Source organism: Microtus oregoni, unplaced genomic scaffold (assembly GCF_018167655.1).
Source record: "Microtus oregoni isolate MIOR12 unplaced genomic scaffold, Mior012 000052F_ref0000163, whole genome shotgun sequence".
Lineage (NCBI taxonomy): Eukaryota > Metazoa > Chordata > Mammalia > Rodentia > Cricetidae > Microtus > Microtus oregoni.
The window spans coordinates 13,887,424-13,906,639 of NW_024543828.1; the positions used below are offsets into that span (position 1 = coordinate 13,887,424).

The 19,216-nt window shown below is 44.0% G+C and overlaps 1 pseudogene; it reads left to right on the top strand.

The window, feature by feature from the left end:
- The first annotated feature begins 750 nt into the window (after window positions 1-750).
- Window positions 751-18,254, top strand: LOC121437506 (annotated as a pseudogene).
- Window positions 18,255-19,216: the final 962 nt, after the last annotated feature.

Here is a 19,216-nt window from a genome sequence, read left to right on the forward strand (position 1 = left end):
TACGGCACGGGAAAGCCGTGAGGTAAGCCCAACTCTCTAGCCCGCCAAGGGAACCGCTTAGGAACGCCGCCGCCGAGGCTCCGCCCCCTTCGGCCCGCCCAGGCCCCGCCCCCAGCGGCGCTGCTAGGCGTTTCTCCCACGCTCCTCCACAAGAGGCTACTGGTGGCTGTTTTGGCCAGGTGGCCGTGGGAATTTTCTTCTGGAAAATTCCGAGGCTGGTCATACCGCAGCCTCCAGCCCGCTTCCAGTAGCCCAGAAGACTTCCAAATAATCAAACCTACCTCAGTCCGCATGTTTCCCTCCTCATGACCCTTAAACTGATGGACCCCTCTTCAGGTTCCATTCACCACGTGGTTCCCCTAGCCAGGCGTCCCCTTCCCAAGACCTACGTGGTGACTGGCTTCCATTTTCCTGATTTAGGACCAGTTCTTTCAAAAACTTCTTACTCAGTTTTAAGAACTGAGACCTACAACCCTACAATTGCCAGATCAGGGTACAAATCCAAGAGGAAAAACTGCTTTGTAACCTTGTAAAATGGACCCCAAACTGCTTTTTGCCTTTACATAAAATGAACATTTTTAAGCTGGGTATGATAACAAAGGGTTATATACCCAGCTACCGAGGAGGATCGCATATCCCATCCACCTGGGCAATTTAGTAAGAACTTGTTTCAAAATAAAATTTGATAAGGTGGAATAGGGATTGAGAAAAAAAAAACTCGCCCTTAAACTCTGGCCTCCATACCTGCCCATGACTGCAAAACGCGCCCGTAAAAGGAAAGCATTGCTGAGAGAGGTTCTTGTTACCAAAGAGAGTATTGACGTTGCTTACGCGGCCAATTTTAGGCAGGTGCGGTGAAGTGCGCTTGGAATTCCAGCACTGTGGAGGCAGAGGTAGGAGAATTGCAATTGTGAATTCCAGCCCCGCCTGGCTTACGAGACCCTGACTAAACAGGAACAAGCTAAGGATTGGGGAAAATAAGAGAGCCTGGGATATAGTGCAGGCGCAGTATGTGGGAGGCTCCGGGTTCAATCTTCTATACCGCAAGAAAGAATGAATGAACACAGAATAAGTGAAATGAGCATATTAACAGTACATAATCAGAATCTTTGTGGGAATTAAAGAATTACACATGCATTTGTGTAGGAATATGTATAATCCACAGTGTATGGGAACTGTGGCTGTTACTAACGTTTATATTTCTCTCTACAGTTCTCTACGGGGAATGTGCCTTCTATTTTGTTTATTGGATTGTCTTGAGACAGGCCATCCTATAGCCAAGGCTAGCCACAAACTTACTGTGTAGCTGAGTATGGCCTAGAACCCCTCTTCCTCTTCTTTCCATCTTCCAAGTACCGGAATTACAGGCAGCTGACTTTCCAGTGTGGAACCAGAAAACAACATCTGCCGCTATTTACCTTCCAAAGCAACCAGCAGTTGCTTCCCCTAACACTACTTCTGACGGCCCCATTTTTACATCTCCAGCGCCCATCACTGTGCTCTCGGTCACAGTCAGTGGCCTCCCTGTTAGTAAAGACATTGGTATGAGAGACGCGATGGCAGAGTTTTGAAACTGGGCAAGTCATTGTACTTCTCAGAACCTAAGTCTGTTTCTTCTAAGAGGATGGCTCAGTGGGTATAGAGCTAGCTGTGCAAGCACAAGGGGCACCAACACCCATGGAAAAGCCTGGCATGGTGTTTGTCTATAAGCCCAGCCCTGGTGGGGACAGAGGCAGGCAGACCTACACGCTCGCTGGCCAGCCAATACAGCTGAAATGGCGAACTTTCGATTCAGTGAAATGTTCTTAAAAATAAGGAGTGGGGGTAACAGGAAGATGCCAGCCATCAGCCTCTGGCCTCGACTCATAAATGTACACATCCACCAGGAGGGCACCCCCCATGCATATACATACATACACACAAATGAACATTTATGATATTTAAAATGTAAATAACATGGGCATGCTGACTTGGGCCTATAGTCCCAGCTACTCGGAGGTGGCTATAGGAACATCAGCCCAGGAGTTTTAGGCCAGCCTCGGCGAGAGTGCATCTCAAAGCTAAATGATAAAGCAGTGAAATTAAAATTAGGAATAATAATTTTGGCTCTGAATGCGGCCCTTTCACTACACTGAATTATTAGTATGAGAGTTGTAAAAATTATTTAATAAAGTACGTGCCACAGGACTTCCCACATATTAGGTGCTCAAGAAACACTAGCTGGTAGAATTTCAGTGTGTGTAGATGTGTGAACTCCATACATACCTCCCGAGTTTCCCTGCCTTCCCTGTCTATCATGCGGAGTTGGGAGGCTATGACAGAAAAGACCCATCAGGACTTGGTCTGAGGAAAATCTATGTCGAAGTACTTCATTCATTCCTAATTACCACCGTGACTTTGGGCAATATTTTTATAGCCGTGTGCCTCAGTTTCTTCATAGTCAAATGAGTCTCTGTCACAGGATGTGGTAAAGAGTAAATAAAACAAACTGAGCATGGCGGCACATGTCTATAATGTCAACATTTAGGAGGTCGAGGCAGGAGGGTCAGCAGTTGTGGGACATCCTGAGCGATATGAAACCCTGCCTTAAAACAAAAGATTAAACAAAACAATATATTCAACAATTCCTAGCAGAGTCCTCGGCTCAACATATGGTCATGCTAATGTCATGTGTTCCATAGTTTTGCCTTAAATATTTCTTCCTACAATTTATCCCTTTGGCCTCTAAGACTTCTTCACGCTTCTGTTGATAAACATGTTGGTAGTTTCCAAGTTGTGGACTATTCCAAACAGGGCTACTATGAACGTTTTGATATATATTTTAGAATAGGAAAATTTTTGAATGCCTATCCATTTGGTACAGACATTGAAGTTCATATTAGTACATTTTTATTCTTTTTTTTAAAGAAATAGTATCTATCTGATAGTTACTTCTGGGAACTTGTAGTTATATTTTAGCACACAGCACACATGGACTCAGTTACCCACCTTTCCATCCCTTCCCTACCATGATATTCACTTCCCCTGCCTCCCTCCTTCCCTTCTTCCCCTTCCTTTTCCCCAACCTCTCTTTCTTTCCTTGTTTTGAAGATGCATGGGATAAAAGATAGGACCTCCTGCATACTAAACACACTCTCTACAGTGAAACAAGGGGCCCCAGCCCTCACATTGTTTCTAAATTATATATATTCAACAACTCAGATCTCTCCAGCCTGATTCAGACTTACTGTTTCTTTCCCTAAATCATGTATAAAAATATTCCTATATATAGAGGGAGGATTGAGACGAGTCCCATGTAGCCTAGGCTATCCTCAAACTTATTATGTAGCTGAAGTTGGACTTGAACTTCTGATACTGTTGCTTCCAATATTTGTTCCACTAAGCATGGCTTGCTTTTTTAATATTTTTCTTTTTGTAAATTGATGTAGAGTATCAATATGTAGGTCAGGACTAGCCTTGAACTGTTGTAAATCCTCCTAGTGTCTACAGAAACCAGAAGAGTATGTTGAATTTCCAGAACTGGAGTTATAGATGGTTGTGAGCTTTCTTGTAGGTGCTGGGAGCAGAACTTGGATTCTCTGCAAAACCAGCAATTGCTGTTAACTTCTGAGCCATCTCATAGTGCCCCCTACTCAGCCCCTTTTGAAACAGAGTCTCACTATATAGCTATGGCTGGCGTGGAACTCACTATGTAGAACAGACTTAAGACATCTGCCTGCCCCTGCCTCCTGAGTGCTAGTATTAAAGACAGCTGATTTTTCTTCTAATTTTTTAACAATGTATTATGAGGTTTTGTTGGTTTTGAGTCTCACTATGTAGTCCCTTTTGGCCTGGAATTTGCAACTTTCCTGCCTCTGTGCAGTGGAAAACACCCCACAGACTGCAAGCTGAAAGACAATGCTTTTTTGGAAAGTGAACCATCTGGTTCACATATAAAGTGCTTTTACTGAAATCAGCCATTATCTTTAAAATTGAAATTTTAAGTGTATTATTTCAAGGTTTTGTTTTCCCATTTAATATGAAATCAATGAAGTGATTATTTCTAATTCTCATATGATCTACTGAAAATAATGTTGTCATTTGGAGTCAATGGATACCAAAATTCCGCTGCCTTGGATCTGGAGCTATGCTCAGTAGTAGAGCACTCGTCCAATCGGCACCAGACTTGGGACTGACGCCAAGCACTGCAAAAAAAAAATTACCACGTCTCTTATGCCTTTGTTTGTACACAATTATGAATTATCTGTGCACCATACACATTTCCAAATATATATGTTCCTGCCCCACAAGTTTCTAGATTTATTTTTCTTTTATTCACTTTCTTTGATTTCTTTCTTTCTCTTCTTTTTTTTTGACAAGACCTCTCTCTTAGTTTAAACCTCTCTCTGTTTTGTAACTCCATATGTAGATTAGACTTGAACTTAGGGTCATCTCCTCCTTTTGCACTCTGAAGTGCTAGGATTATAGAAATGGGTCCCTATGTCAAGCAAGAGCCTCGACTTTTTTGGTGAGTGTGTGTGTGTGTGTGTGTGTGTGTGTGTGTGTTGGGAGGAATATGTGCACATGTGTGGATGTGGAGGTCAGAGGTTGATATTGGTGTCTTTCTCGACCACACTCCACCTTATGTACTGAGGCAGGGTCTCTCACTTGAACCCAGAGCTCTCCTATTTGGCTAGTCTAACTAGCTCGCTCCAGGGCCTTCCAGTCTCTCCCTAATGTGATCTGGAATTACAAATGGCTACTACCAACATTTATCTGGGTGCTGGGGATCTAAATGCTGGTCCTCATGCTGGTGTAGCAAGTGTTTAACACGCTAAGCCATGACCTCCAGTTCTCATGAATCTTAATTTTCTTTTTAACCTTAGCGTTATAGTCCTTCAAATTTCTAGAGCTGGCTGTGAGAGCTCACCTGTAATCCCAACATTTGGGAGGGTGAAGAAAGAGGATAAGAAATTCAAGGCTGGTCTTGGCTATAGCACATTTTAGGACAGCCGGAGCTACAGAAGACCTTATTTCAAAAACAAAAAAAAAGATGGATTTATGTACATATATTTCCATAAGAAATATTATACAAAATACTTATCCTTAACATTGTTTTTTTTTATTGATTATTCTGTCATCGGGTGGTGGTGGTGGTGGTACATGCCTTTAATCCCAGCACTCAGGAGGCAGAGACAGAAGCATCTCTGTGAGTTCGAGGCCAGCCTGCTTTACAGAGTGAGTTCCAGGACAGGCTCCAAAGCTACAGCGAACCCTGTCTCAAAAAACCAAAAATAGTTTACTCTGTATGTGTGTGGTGTGTGTGTGTGTGTGTGTATTTAATATGTGTGTCTGTGAGCATGGAGGCTAGAGGAGGCTCTATCACACTCTACCTTATTCTCTTAAAGCAGGATCTCTCACTGATCCTAGAGCTAGACTGACAGCCATACAGCTTCACAATTCTGTCTCCATTCAGTCCTGTCCAGTCCCATGTTTTAACATCCCCCATCCTCCCCTTTTTCCTGGTCCCAGAAGCCCTAGGGTTGCAGACACTCAGGAGAGCACGTGGATCTGAACTCTGGTCCTCTTGCTTGCTCAGCAAGTGCTCTAACCCATGACGTTGAACTATTTAAAATGACCTTCATCAGAATACATCAATACATCTTACATCAGTACAAACATACAACTTTAGCTACATGAATTAGATGCTAAATTGGCATAAAGAAAGTGGCATAAAGTGGCATAAAAGAAAGTGATGATAAATTTTGTGTGTCAGCTCATACAGCCGTTGGTCCCTAGGTAGTTGGTCAGGCATCATTCTGGGTGTTTATGTGAAGGTGCTTCTGCAGGAGATTAACATTTATTTAGCTCAGTGGATTTTTACTAAAGCAGGTTGCCCTGTGTAATGGTCTGTCCTGTCTCTTTAAGAGACAAGCCACGCCCACTCCCTCCTCCATCTGCTGATGCAGGCAGATCTTTCTTCCTGCTTGCAGCCTGAGTCTCCTCCTTTTTCCATCTCAGAGGCAGCTTAGGTCTCCCCCATCTCTGTCTCTCTCTTTCCCTCTGCCTCTCTGCTTTTCTCCCCTTCACCTTTCCCTCTCCATAACCCACTAAATATATCCAACCTCACTCTGCTTGGCATGCCTATTTGTCTATCTCTTGCCTGCTGTGTCCACTTGGCTCCCTGCCCTGGACCAGCCACCTTCGGAGACCTGCCTGGGACTGGCTGCTCTTCGGACCTGCTGCCCCCTCCCTGTCACCACATGGCCCACTGCCTGCCACTGGGTACCTGCAGCATTTTTGTCGCTGCAGCCGCCAGGGATCTGCAGCATATTTTCCCATCACACCCTGCACTGGGTGGATGGGCCTCCTCAGATGATGACTATTAGAGAAGAAAGATTGCTGTTCCTTGAGTGAGAAGGAATCCTCCCAGCAGGCTGCCTTTGAATCAGAAGGTCAGCTGTCTCCAATGTACTGGATTCCCCCTTCTGGGACTCACCAGGCCTTTAGAGTAACGTCAGCCAAATTTAAAACATGCTCTAGGGCTGGAGAGATGGCTCAGAGGGTAAGAGCATTGCCTGTTCTTCCAAAGGTCCTGAGTTCAATTCCCAGTAACCACATGGTTGCTCACAACCATCTGTAATGGGGTCTGGTGCCCTCTTCTGGTGTGCAGGTATACACACAGACAGAATATTGTATACATAAGAAATAAATAAAATAAATATTAAAAAAAAGTTAAAAAAAAACATGCTCTAATCCTGAACCTCCTCTCTCTCCAAATAAATTAATAGAACTGGTTTTCTAGTTGAAATGTCGAAGACCTAGGCCATGAAGTTCAGTGACAAACTTGTGGTACTCGTTGAAAAGTATTGTGCCACCTTTCATTACGTGCCAAGTAAACTTGCTATGGAAATGGAGCAGGACGAAGAGTTATTTGATCTAAGCAAACGTGATTACCAGGGTGGTGTGTAAGAATCCTCTTGGTGGTAGCCCCTTTGGAAATCATTGTCTTTGGGTATACCCATCTGCAAATAACCACAGGCCCTCAGGCGCGAACAGTTTCAGGTCTTGAGGCGTTTGCTAATATATCCCCTTTCCTCTTAAGATATGTTCTTTCTGGTGTTTATGTGGTCAGCAAAAGGTAGATGATAAATGTTAATGTTTATGAGCTTCTCATTGTTGAAATACGGAGCGGCGGGCTGTGTCCCGCCACCCAGCTAGCTTTACCCCAAATAATTACACGGAAACTGTATTCTTTTAAACACTGCCTGACCCATTAGTTTCAGTTTCTTATTGGCTAGCTTTTACATATTGATCTAACCCATTTCTATTAATCTGTGTAGCCCAAGAGCTGGCTTACCAGGAATGATCTTAACCTGCGTCTGTTTGGAGTGGGAGAATCATGGCGACTCCCTGACTCAGCTTCTTTCTCCCAGCATTCCGTTCTGTTTACTCCGCCTACCTAAGGGTTGGCCTATCAAATGGGTCTAGGCAGTTTCTTTATTAATAAGAAATCACTCCCACATCATTTCCCCTTTTTCTGTTTAAACAAAAAAGAAAGGCTTTAACTTTAACATAGTAAAATTACATATAGCAAAACAGTTATCAAGCAAGAATTACGGTTACTATATTTATATCTATTTTATCTTTTATCATAACTAAGGAAAACTATAACTATCTATTCATTCTTCAACTCCATCAAAGACTCCAGAAGGATATAATACTACCTAAGTAAATAAGAAATAAGAAAACTCTAGAAATGACAGAGACATCTTGCTGCCTGGACAGTCACCCAAAGTTCTTTTGTATGGTTGGGGCATCCATCTTCAGCCTTCAGGCCCATAGTATCCAGCAGACATTTCCATGAAGCAGGAAATTTCAAAGACAGTTCAGTCACTATCTGCTGTGTCCTGCAGAATGTCTCGCAGACTCTTTCATGAGTCATGAACCCCAAAAGACCGTCTCACCTTTAAGCAAGTTCAGCAGTCCTCTCTCTGTGGGTTCTCTGTGTCCATTTTATGCAACAGTCCAGGCAAGAGCAGTTTCTTGCCCAAATGGCTATCAAACTCCATAAGGATCCTCTTCGATGCCCATCTTCCTCTCGAAGTAGATTGGTGCCACCAGGAGCAGATATGTCTCATTGTCATGAAAAGTCCTAAGTTATTAAAACATTAAATGCCATATTCTGCAGTCTTTGAAAGATATGAAGAATGTCTATCTAACTGAAATGTATCTCTATATATCTAGAAAATCTAACTAACATGACTACAAGCTTGACTATTATTGATGATTAACCATTAACCTATATTTCTTAATTATACATTACATTTTTAAATGAACTACACAATCACAATACCTTAATCAAGATCAGAAATACATATACATATAACAAAAATTGACCTTAAAATCCATACCAATGCAAATTATTCATACCTATATCATATCCCCCTTTAAATGTAAAAGAACATTTATAAACAATATTTTGGGAACATGGGCGCAGTTTTTTTCTCTCCAAACTGCTTCCTGCTGAATGGGGGCGTCGTTAATTAGGTCTTTCATGGTATAACCTGTGTGCTAGTTTCATCTCAGTTGGCAGTTGAGCGAAGCAATTTTCTGAAGATGTTCACAACAACCTTTCAGGAGGGCGTGGTTTATCATACCATATCGGGATAGATGCAATCCACAGGGTCTGGTCCTCTGTGAAAACAAAAGAAGACCCTTTCCAAAGCATCATATCCTTAGACCCAAATTCTGAAGTCATACCCTCATGATATCCGTTTTGGTTCCATTTGGCAGCCCATAGAATGAAATGTCTCTCTGTACTTAGCTCCTTCATAGTCAAAAATTTTAAAGAAAACACAATGTACATAATCCAGACTCTCTGTGAATTTTCCATTTTTATGTGGCTTATTTTTCTTTATTTCTTTTAATCTCTTAACTATCTGTATTCTGCCTCTTTAAAGACTTTACCTTTTTTTTTTTAAACCATTAACTTTATTCTCTATTTTTTTTTTCTTCTCTCTCTCAAGCCTATGTACATTCATCCAACAGTGTGGTCTTTTATGTCTGAATCTGTTTTATTGTGAATCTGTAATTTTTTTTTTACTATCCAGGAGCATTTCTTAAAATGTTAAGCAGTTCTTAAAAACTTAAGTTGCACCATGTACAGGTAATACGGTAATAAGGTACAGCCTGTTTCCTGCCCAGTCTAAACCTTAACTGAGCTGTTTTTATGGTAATTACGGTAGTTCCTGCCTGAGACCAGCACAGTTCAGCATGGCAGAGCTGAGCCAAGCCGCTCCTGCCTCAGAGCCATTTGGTGCCCCTGAGCCACACACAGTTCCAGGCACACAGCAGTCCACATTGCCATCAAGCAAGCCATAGAGCTTTACTCCAAATGTTCCATTTAAAAGCTCTGTCTCCCACAGGAGCCAGACAGAGATCGCAATGGCGGCACAGCCCAGAAAGCCGGCATTTTAAAACAGCCAGTTTTTTCCTGCTGCTGAGTCAGGACAATTTCTTTGCGGCACACAACCTACAAACAGCAAAAAGCTGTCTTAAATTCTCTCTCTCCTTTTAAAGCCCTCTCAGGTTTTACGTGGAGTTCATTAGCATGTTGGGTGCCACTCTGTTGAAATACGGAGCGGCGGGCTGTGTCCCGCCACCCAGCTAGCTTTACCCCAAATAATTACACGGAAACTGTATTCTTTTAAACACTGCCTGACCCATTAGTTTCAGTTTCTTATTGGCTAGCTTTTACATATTGATCTAACCCATTTCTATTAATCTGTGTAGCCCAAGAGCTGGCTTACCAGGAATGATCTTAACCTGCGTCTGTTTGGAGTGGGAGAATCATGGCGACTCCCTGACTCAGCTTCTTTCTCCCAGCATTCCGTTCTGTTTACTCCGCCTACCTAAGGGTTGGCCTATCAAATGGGTCTAGGCAGTTTCTTTATTAATAAGAAATCACTCCCACATCATTTCCCCTTTTTCTGTTTAAACAAAAAAGAAAGGCTTTAACTTTAACATAGTAAAATTACATATAGCAAAACAGTTATCAAGCAAGAATTACGGTTACTATATTTATATCTATTTTATCTTTTATCATAACTAAGGAAAACTATAACTATCTATTCATTCTTCAACTCCATCAAAGACTCCAGAAGGATATAATACTACCTAAGTAAATAAGAAATAAGAAAACTCTAGAAATGACAGAGACATCTTGCTGCCTGGACAGTCACCCAAAGTTCTTTTGTATGGTTGGGGCATCCATCTTCAGCCTTCAGGCCCATAGTATCCAGCAGACATTTCCATGAAGCAGGAAATTTCAAAGACAGTTCAGTCACTATCTGCTGTGTCCTGCAGAATGTCTCGCAGACTCTTTCATGAGTCATGAACCCCAAAAGACCGTCTCACCTTTAAGCAAGTTCAGCAGTCCTCTCTCTGTGGGTTCTCTGTGTCCATTTTATGCAACAGTCCAGGCAAGAGCAGTTTCTTGCCCAAATGGCTATCAAACTCCATAAGGATCCTCTTCGATGCCCATCTTCCTCTCGAAGTAGATTGGTGCCACCAGGAGCAGATATGTCTCATTGTCATGAAAAGTCCTAAGTTATTAAAACATTAAATGCCATATTCTGCAGTCTTTGAAAGATATGAAGAATGTCTATCTAACTGAAATGTATCTCTATATATCTAGAAAATCTAACTAACATGACTACAAGCTTGACTATTATTGATGATTAACCATTAACCTATATTTCTTAATTATACATTACATTTTTAAATGAACTACACAATCACAATACCTTAATCAAGATCAGAAATACATATACATATAACAAAAATTGACCTTAAAATCCATACCAATGCAAATTATTCATACCTATATCATATCCCCCTTTAAATGTAAAAGAACATTTATAAACAATATTTTGGGAACATGGGCGCAGTTTTTTTCTCTCCAAACTGCTTCCTGCTGAATGGGGGCGTCGTTAATTAGGTCTTTCATGGTATAACCTGTGTGCTAGTTTCATCTCAGTTGGCAGTTGAGCGAAGCAATTTTCTGAAGATGTTCACAACAACCTTTCAGGAGGGCGTGGTTTATCATACCATATCGGGATAGATGCAATCCACAGGGTCTGGTCCTCTGTGAAAACAAAAGAAGACCCTTTCCAAAGCATCATATCCTTAGACCCAAATTCTGAAGTCATACCCTCATGATATCCGTTTTGGTTCCATTTGGCAGCCCATAGAATGAAATGTCTCTCTGTACTTAGCTCCTTCATAGTCAAAAATTTTAAAGAAAACACAATGTACATAATCCAGACTCTCTGTGAATTTTCCATTTTTATGTGGCTTATTTTTCTTTATTTCTTTTAATCTCTTAACTATCTGTATTCTGCCTCTTTAAAGACTTTACCTTTTTTTTTTTAAACCATTAACTTTATTCTCTATTTTTTTTTTCTTCTCTCTCTCAAGCCTATGTACATTCATCCAACAGTGTGGTCTTTTATGTCTGAATCTGTTTTATTGTGAATCTGTAATTTTTTTTTTACTATCCAGGAGCATTTCTTAAAATGTTAAGCAGTTCTTAAAAACTTAAGTTGCACCATGTACAGGTAATACGGTAATAAGGTACAGCCTGTTTCCTGCCCAGTCTAAACCTTAACTGAGCTGTTTTTATGGTAATTACGGTAGTTCCTGCCTGAGACCAGCACAGTTCAGCATGGCAGAGCTGAGCCAAGCCGCTCCTGCCTCAGAGCCATTTGGTGCCCCTGAGCCACACACAGTTCCAGGCACACAGCAGTCCACATTGCCATCAAGCAAGCCATAGAGCTTTACTCCAAATGTTCCATTTAAAAGCTCTGTCTCCCACAGGAGCCAGACAGAGATCGCAATGGCGGCACAGCCCAGAAAGCCGGCATTTTAAAACAGCCAGTTTTTTCCTGCTGCTGAGTCAGGACAATTTCTTTGCGGCACACAACCTACAAACAGCAAAAAGCTGTCTTAAATTCTCTCTCTCCTTTTAAAGCCCTCTCAGGTTTTACGTGGAGTTCATTAGCATGTTGGGTGCCACTCTGTTGAAATACGGAGCGGCGGGCTGTGTCCCGCCACCCAGCTAGCTTTACCCCAAATAATTACACGGAAACTGTATTCTTTTAAACACTGCCTGACCCATTAGTTTCAGTTTCTTATTGGCTAGCTTTTACATATTGATCTAACCCATTTCTATTAATCTGTGTAGCCCAAGAGCTGGCTTACCAGGAATGATCTTAACCTGCGTCTGTTTGGAGTGGGAGAATCATGGCGACTCCCTGACTCAGCTTCTTTCTCCCAGCATTCCGTTCTGTTTACTCCGCCTACCTAAGGGTTGGCCTATCAAATGGGTCTAGGCAGTTTCTTTATTAATAAGAAATCACTCCCACATCATCTCATCAACTTGAATGAGAAATAAATTTAGTGGTTAACTTTTTATCATTTAGGTGCTTTTGAATTTTTTTTTCCTTTTCAAGACAGGGTTTCTCTGTCTCTGCCTCCCAAGTGCTGGGATTAAAGGTATACTCCATCACCACCTAGGCTTCTAAAAAATTTTTCTTTTTTCTTTCATTTTTCATAGCTTTCCTGTCTTCTTCTTTTTCATATTCTTTTTTCCTTCATTTCTTTTTGTTTATTTATTTGTTATGCCCAGATCCATGAAGTCCCCCAAAAATCAACAAGGAGACTGAGCCCCTCCCGTTTGTAAAAGCAAAAAGCCTTTATTTTATGCAAGTTTGCAAACTTGGTCTCTCCACATGTCCAAGGTATTGGAATAAACGAAGAGCCTCGAGCTCAGTTAGAGTTGGGTTTTTATAGCAGTAAAGGTGAGGGTGAGGGGTTTCTGAGGTTTTAGGTCCCCGGATTGGCTGACATTTGTCTAGGGGTGTCCTTGTGAGTGTGCTGGCAGGTGATCTATGTACAACAGTTGGAACGTTAAGCATTTCCTTTGGATGGTCTGTTCTTGGGTGGTGCTCGGGTAATCTCAGTTTGTGGTTCTTCCTGCAGCCAGGATTGCTTCAGGGTTAACTACTGAGACTCAGGCTTCTATTAAACTTACCATGGCTGAGTCCTACTCTGGCAGGTGATAATGGTTGGAAGTAAAGAACTTCCTTTGGGTGGTCTGTTTCTATTTAGTTTATCATGGCTGTCTCCTATATTTTGAGCCAGAGTTTTTCTGTGTAGCCCTGGCTGTCCCAGAACTCACTCTGTAGATCAGGCTGGCCTTGAACTCACAGAGATCCATCCACCTGTGTCTGCCTCCTGAGTACTGGGATAAAGGGCATGCCCCACCAGCTCACAGCTGCTTTTGAACTTCTGTACTAAAATATTCTACTGCAATTTTGAAAATTACCCACCAGTCAAATAAAGAGTTTGAGATGTGTACCCTATGATGCGTGGCACAACCATTGGACCAAGGGCAGTCAGACCTGTTCTCTTCAGACTACCAGCTACATGTTTTCTGACAAGATTCTTTTCTCTTTGTCTCCTGAATGTATTTTCCAAACATGTACCTATGGGGTATCCTCTGTGGACTGGCCTCAGGACTAATGATGTAGCAGCTACTTGTATTTCTCAGTCCTTGGCATGTGTAAAATTGGCTGGCACAGCAGATATTCAGCAAGGCACATGGTGGCCTGTAACTCTTTTCACCTCCTCCTGGGAATGGAATGAGTTTCAGGTCCCTAACTCCTAAAGTCAGAGTCTGCGTCACACTCCTTGTGTTTTGTGTTATCGGTGAATTCTCTGCATGCTGTCCTTGAGAGAGGAATCTTAGTTAGCTTATATTTGGAAAGGATTAGGGAAAGGGGTAAGGGTTATTTTTGTTTGTCTGTGTTTAACTCTTTGTTGGAATGAGAACTCTTGGTCTCTGTTCTAAACACTGTAGCAGTTAAGGCCAAAGCAGAAGATAGAATTAAGAAGTTACAGTTCACCAGACCCATCCTGACTTCATTTCATGTATGCCCTGGCAATGCTTAAGCACGCATGGGCAGCCAGTTTATGGAGGTTCTCCAGCTGTTCCTGTCCTGGGCAGTCCTAGATCCTTGTCTGGCATCTAGCATCTAGCATCCTGACTTTCTTCACTCCAACATTTATATTAGTAGTTAGAAAACAGAAAATCTGGACTGAGGAGGTGCCTCAGTGACTTTAGGTTCCCAGCACTCACATCAGCGCTGACATAATTCCAGTACCGGGTAAGGAGAGACAGGCAGGCTAATCCCAAGGGCTCACTAGTCAGTCGAGCTGAAACACAAGCTCCAGGTTCTGTGAGAGACTGTGCTTCCAAAAGGACGGTGGATAGGCTAGAGGGGCGCATATGATACCCACTTCTGGCCTTGTGTGGTCCACATCAGAATCCCAGCGCAAGGAAAGTAAATGCAGAAGGATTGGAAAGTCAAAGTCACCCTTAGCTACACAGTAAGGTTGATGCTAACCTGAGCTACGCAAGACCCTCCCAGAAGGAAGGAAAGAAGTAAAGGACAGGAGGAAGGAAGAAAGGGAGGGAGGGAGAGAGGGAGAGAGGGAGGATGGATGGATGGATCTAGGCCAAATTCTAAATTGGACAGAATCTAGGAAAATGTATAAACCAGGATGAGGTCAAATAGGGTGTGTAGTCCCCCTCTGCTGTAAGCTTAGGACCTGAGGTAGCCTTGACGCTTGTCACAGGAAGAATAAGTAGTTAGAGCTTTGGAATTTGAGTTCCACGTGTGGCATCTGGAATGTGGGGAAAGCCTACTCTAGAAAGACTCCTAGGCAGCTCAGGGAGTTTGCTGTGAGATTAGACGTCATCTAGTACTGCCAAAAGCTAGATCCAGAAAGTCTCGCGAGCATGACTGCTTATACATGAGCTCTGCAAGGATGCACCAATGGATATGCAGATATGCCCGAGTGCGTGGGGAAAAGCTCCTGAGGCCTCAGCCCTACACAAACCAATATAGGAAACAGGCAAGCTGGAAGCAGGAGAGGTTGTCTGATGTCTTCCCCCAGGGAGGAGCACACCAATTGTTTGCCCCACAGAGCAGGTGATTATATTCCTATACACAAACACACGTGCACGCGCGCACATACACACACACACACACACACACACACACACATGCAGTCAATAACAATTTGCGAGAAAGAAGCATGATTTTGAAGAAGAGTGGGGAGGAGTATATGGAAGGGTTTGGAGGAAGAAATAAAGACTTTTGAACAATAAAATGTCATGTGTTTCTGGGATGCTAGGGGAATAGTGTGACCAGAGACAGCATGTACATTCCAAGGCCCAACCCACATACCCCACCCTACTTCCCATCCATCTGGATGTTTGTAGATCTTGTATTAGAATTTAGACTAAACTGCTAAGCATACACATTTCCCTGAACCATGTGAACTGTCGTAGTAATAACTGAATCTGAGGAGGGGATCTTGAGAACACGTGCTTAATTGCTGGTTGGTCAGAAGTACAGGCCACAGCCTGGGACTTGGAATTGGCACCTGAAGTGGGAAGGAGTCTGTAGGACAGAGCCCTCAACCTGTACGGAGGCTCCGATGCTATCTATCTCCAATCTGTAGTTACTGACATTATCTCTGCCCTCTGAGACCTGAGAAGTCAGTTGCATTTTCCAGTTACAGAACATCCAGATGTTATCTTTAGCAGGCTCTCTAGGTACGTGGGGATTTTCCCACGCATCTGTCCACCAAAGCATGCTGTGCAATGTGCAGAGTACAGACTATGGGGCTGGAGAGATTTCTCAGTGGTTAAGAACACTGGCTGCTCTTACAGAAAACCCAGGTTTCATTCCCAGCATCTATATGGTGGCTCACAGTCACGTGTAACTTCGGTTCCAGGGGACCCAGTGCCTTCTTCTGCCTTCCAAGAGCACATCACGAACACGTCACACAGACATACATGCAGACAAAACACTCATATACTTTTTTTTTTTTTTGGTTTTTCGAGACAGGGTTTCTCTGTAGCTTTGGTGCCTGTCCCGGAACTAGCTCTTGTAGACCAGGCTGGCCTCGAACTCACAGAGATCCGCCTGCCTCTGCCTCCCAAGTGCTGGGATTAAAGGCGTGCGCCACCCCCGCCCGGCTACTCATATACATTTTTAAACATATATTTTTTAAAGAGTTTAGACTCTAATGAACTTCAGTTGTGTTATCTCATGCTCCTCCCGTCTTTGCAGCTATCCTTATTACTATTACCCAAGCCTTGTTTCCCCACTCCATGACCCATGATGTCAGTACTGAACATGTGCGAGGTCCTGGGTTCTAACCTTATCACTACACTAAAAAGGCATGGTGTTACAATATATGCTTTTTGAGACAAACTCTTGCTATGTAGCCCCGAACTTATTGTGGTGTTTTTTTTTTGTTTTTTTTTTTTTTTTTTTTTTTATTTTCGAGACAGGGTTTCTCTGTGGCTTTGGAGCCTGTTCTGGAACTAGCTCTGTAGACCAGGCTGGTCTCGAACTCACAGAGACCAGGTTGGTCTCAAACTCACAGAGATTCACCTGCCTTTGCCTCCTGAGCGAGGTCATTAAAGGAGTGTGCCGGGAGTAACTTTTTACTTTTAGTGGTGGTGTTTTTGCATGCTAGGTAAGTACTCCATCACCGAGCTATACCCCCAGCCTATTATATATTCTTTTCCTCTCTCCTTTATTTTTTTTTTAATTTTAATGATGTTTCTGTAAAGAAAGCAGAGGTGCCAGATCCCCAGGGGATGGACTTCCAGACAGCTATGCTGCCGGATGGGGCCCTGAGAACTAAAATTGGGGCTTCTTCAAGAGCAGTTTGTGGGCGGTGGTGAGTGGCCAATGCGGACCAGGCAAACGGGTAGAAGAGACAGGAAATTAGAGATCCTGAAGGGTTGGGTGAGGTATATGAATGACTTAAAGCTACAAATAAAGACTGAGAGAGAACGGTGCCAACTGGGAGCAGGGCAAGGATGTCAATTCCTCCTCCTCCCCACCTGGTCCTCCACCTCCCACTTTTAATCAGGCAAACACAGAGCAGCCCAAACTCAGTAGAGATGAGCAGCAGAATCGAGGAGTCTGCTTACAAGACATTTGCAGAGGGACCAAACTGAAGAAGGTGACCAACATTAAAGATCAGAGTGCTCCTGTCATGGAGAAGCCTAAAGGGAGTGGTGGTGGTGGCTATGGCCCTGGAGCTGCTGCTTTGCACCCAAGGGAGGTCTCTTTCAAGGAGGAGTGCCCAAGCTGCGACCTGTGCGAGCCAAGGATGCTTCAGATACTCGAGCTGGTAAGCCAGCCCTACAAGTCCCCAGTTCTCGAGCTGCTGCTCCGAGGCCTCCAGTGTCTACAGCCAGTGGGCGTCCTCAAGATGATACCGAGAGCAGCCGAGCCTCCCTCCCAGAACTTCCCGGATGCAGAGACCCTCTTCACCCGACCCATATCGTCCCACTACCACTAGCGGTACAGACATGAAACACAGCTCATCTGCTCCTCCCCCACCACCTCCAGGGCACCGTGCCAGTGCGCCCCCTACTCCTCTGCCTGTGCACAATAGCAAAGCTCAGGCCTACAACCGGGAGAAACCCTTATCTCCAACACCTGGACAAAGGCGGCACCCAGTCGAGAAGGACATCCTGCTCCACCCACTGTAAAACCACCTCCTTCCTCTGTGAATATCAGAACCGGACCAAGCGGCCAGTCTCCGGCCCCTCCCCCACCGCCTTACCGGCAGCCTCCTGGGGTCCTCAATGGACCCTCAAGCCCCACTGAGTCAGCCCCTGAGCTGCCACAAAGACACAATTCTTTGCATAGGAAGACACCAGGGCCAGTCAGAGGCCTTGCACCTCCTCCACTCACCTCTGCCTCCCCCTTCTTGTTGAGTAACAGGCCACCTCCCCCAGCCTGAGACCCTCCTAGTAGGGGAGCAGCTCCTCCACTTCCACTACCCATGGTCCGAAATGGTGCCAGGGATGCTCCCCCCACCACCTTACCAAATGCATGAGTCAGAACCTCCGAGCAGAGGAAAACCCCCCGCTCCACCCTTAAGGACGCCAGCTGGGCCACCCTCTCATCCACCACCACCCCTGAGGAATGGCCATAGAGACTCCATCACCACTGTCCGTCCCTTCTTGGATGATTTTTGAGTCCAAGTACTCCTTCCACCCAGTGGAGGACTTTCCTGCTTCAGGAGAATATATGCATCTTCAAAGAGTATACCCCAGCAAAACAAACCGAGCTGCCTGTGGAGCCCTACCTCTGCCACCCATTCTCAGGTGAAGCCTGGCTTGGTCCTGCTCCTCAGGAAAAGGATGGACCTCCTCTTCTCAGATGGTCCCTCAGCCCCTAAAACCTGCATGAGAGCTCCCACAATGTTTGTCCAGTGCAACCAACCCTAAGCATCCTCCTGGCCCAGTTCCATCTATGCATCTCATCTCTGGACTTGGTGATGGATTCTTTCTGTTGGCAGTAGGCTCTCAAGCCCTGTATCCAGCCCTCTTCCAGCAAGCCCTGCTAAGCCAAAAGAGGAGAAAGCCTCCTTTTCTCCTGCTTTCTTCCAGGGAAAGGTGCCTTGTTAGGTGAATGGACACACACTGGGCAGGGTAGAGAATGGTACCCCTGTCTGCTGTTATTCACCAAGGGGAAGTGTGCTGTGTGCATTGTATTCCATAGTTGAGGAGGTTGGTGTGGCCAGGACTGTTGAGGAAAAGGTACTTTTCGTGAAGCAGTCAGGGGGGTTTGCAGACGTGACCTACTTTAAAGGTCAGGTTACAGAAAGGACAAAGAAATGGATCTTCTTCATTTTTTAAGAGTGTTTTGGTTTTGTTCTCATCCCTCTTCTCCCCATTCCAAGGGGCAAGTTATACTTATCAGTTGAACTAGACAATAAAAGAAGGGGATGAAGTTTTTAAAAAAAGAACAGGTTGTGCTCTTAACCTCTGAGCTATCTCTCCAGCCCTATATCATATATTCTTAGTGTATGTACTAGCAGACTTTTGGGTTTTAAACTCACAGTATAGAGAAATGTAGTAATAAGGGCGGCGGGGCTGCGTTCCCAGCACCCCGGCCGCCTGCCCGGCTAGCTTATGCTCCGAAATAACTGTATTCATTTAATCACTGCTTGGCCCATTCTCTTCTAGGCTAATTCTCACATATTAATTTAGCCCATTTCTAATCATCTGTGTGTAGCACCCCAATGTGCGCTTACCGGGGAGATTCTAGCCTAGTCCATCCTGGGTCGG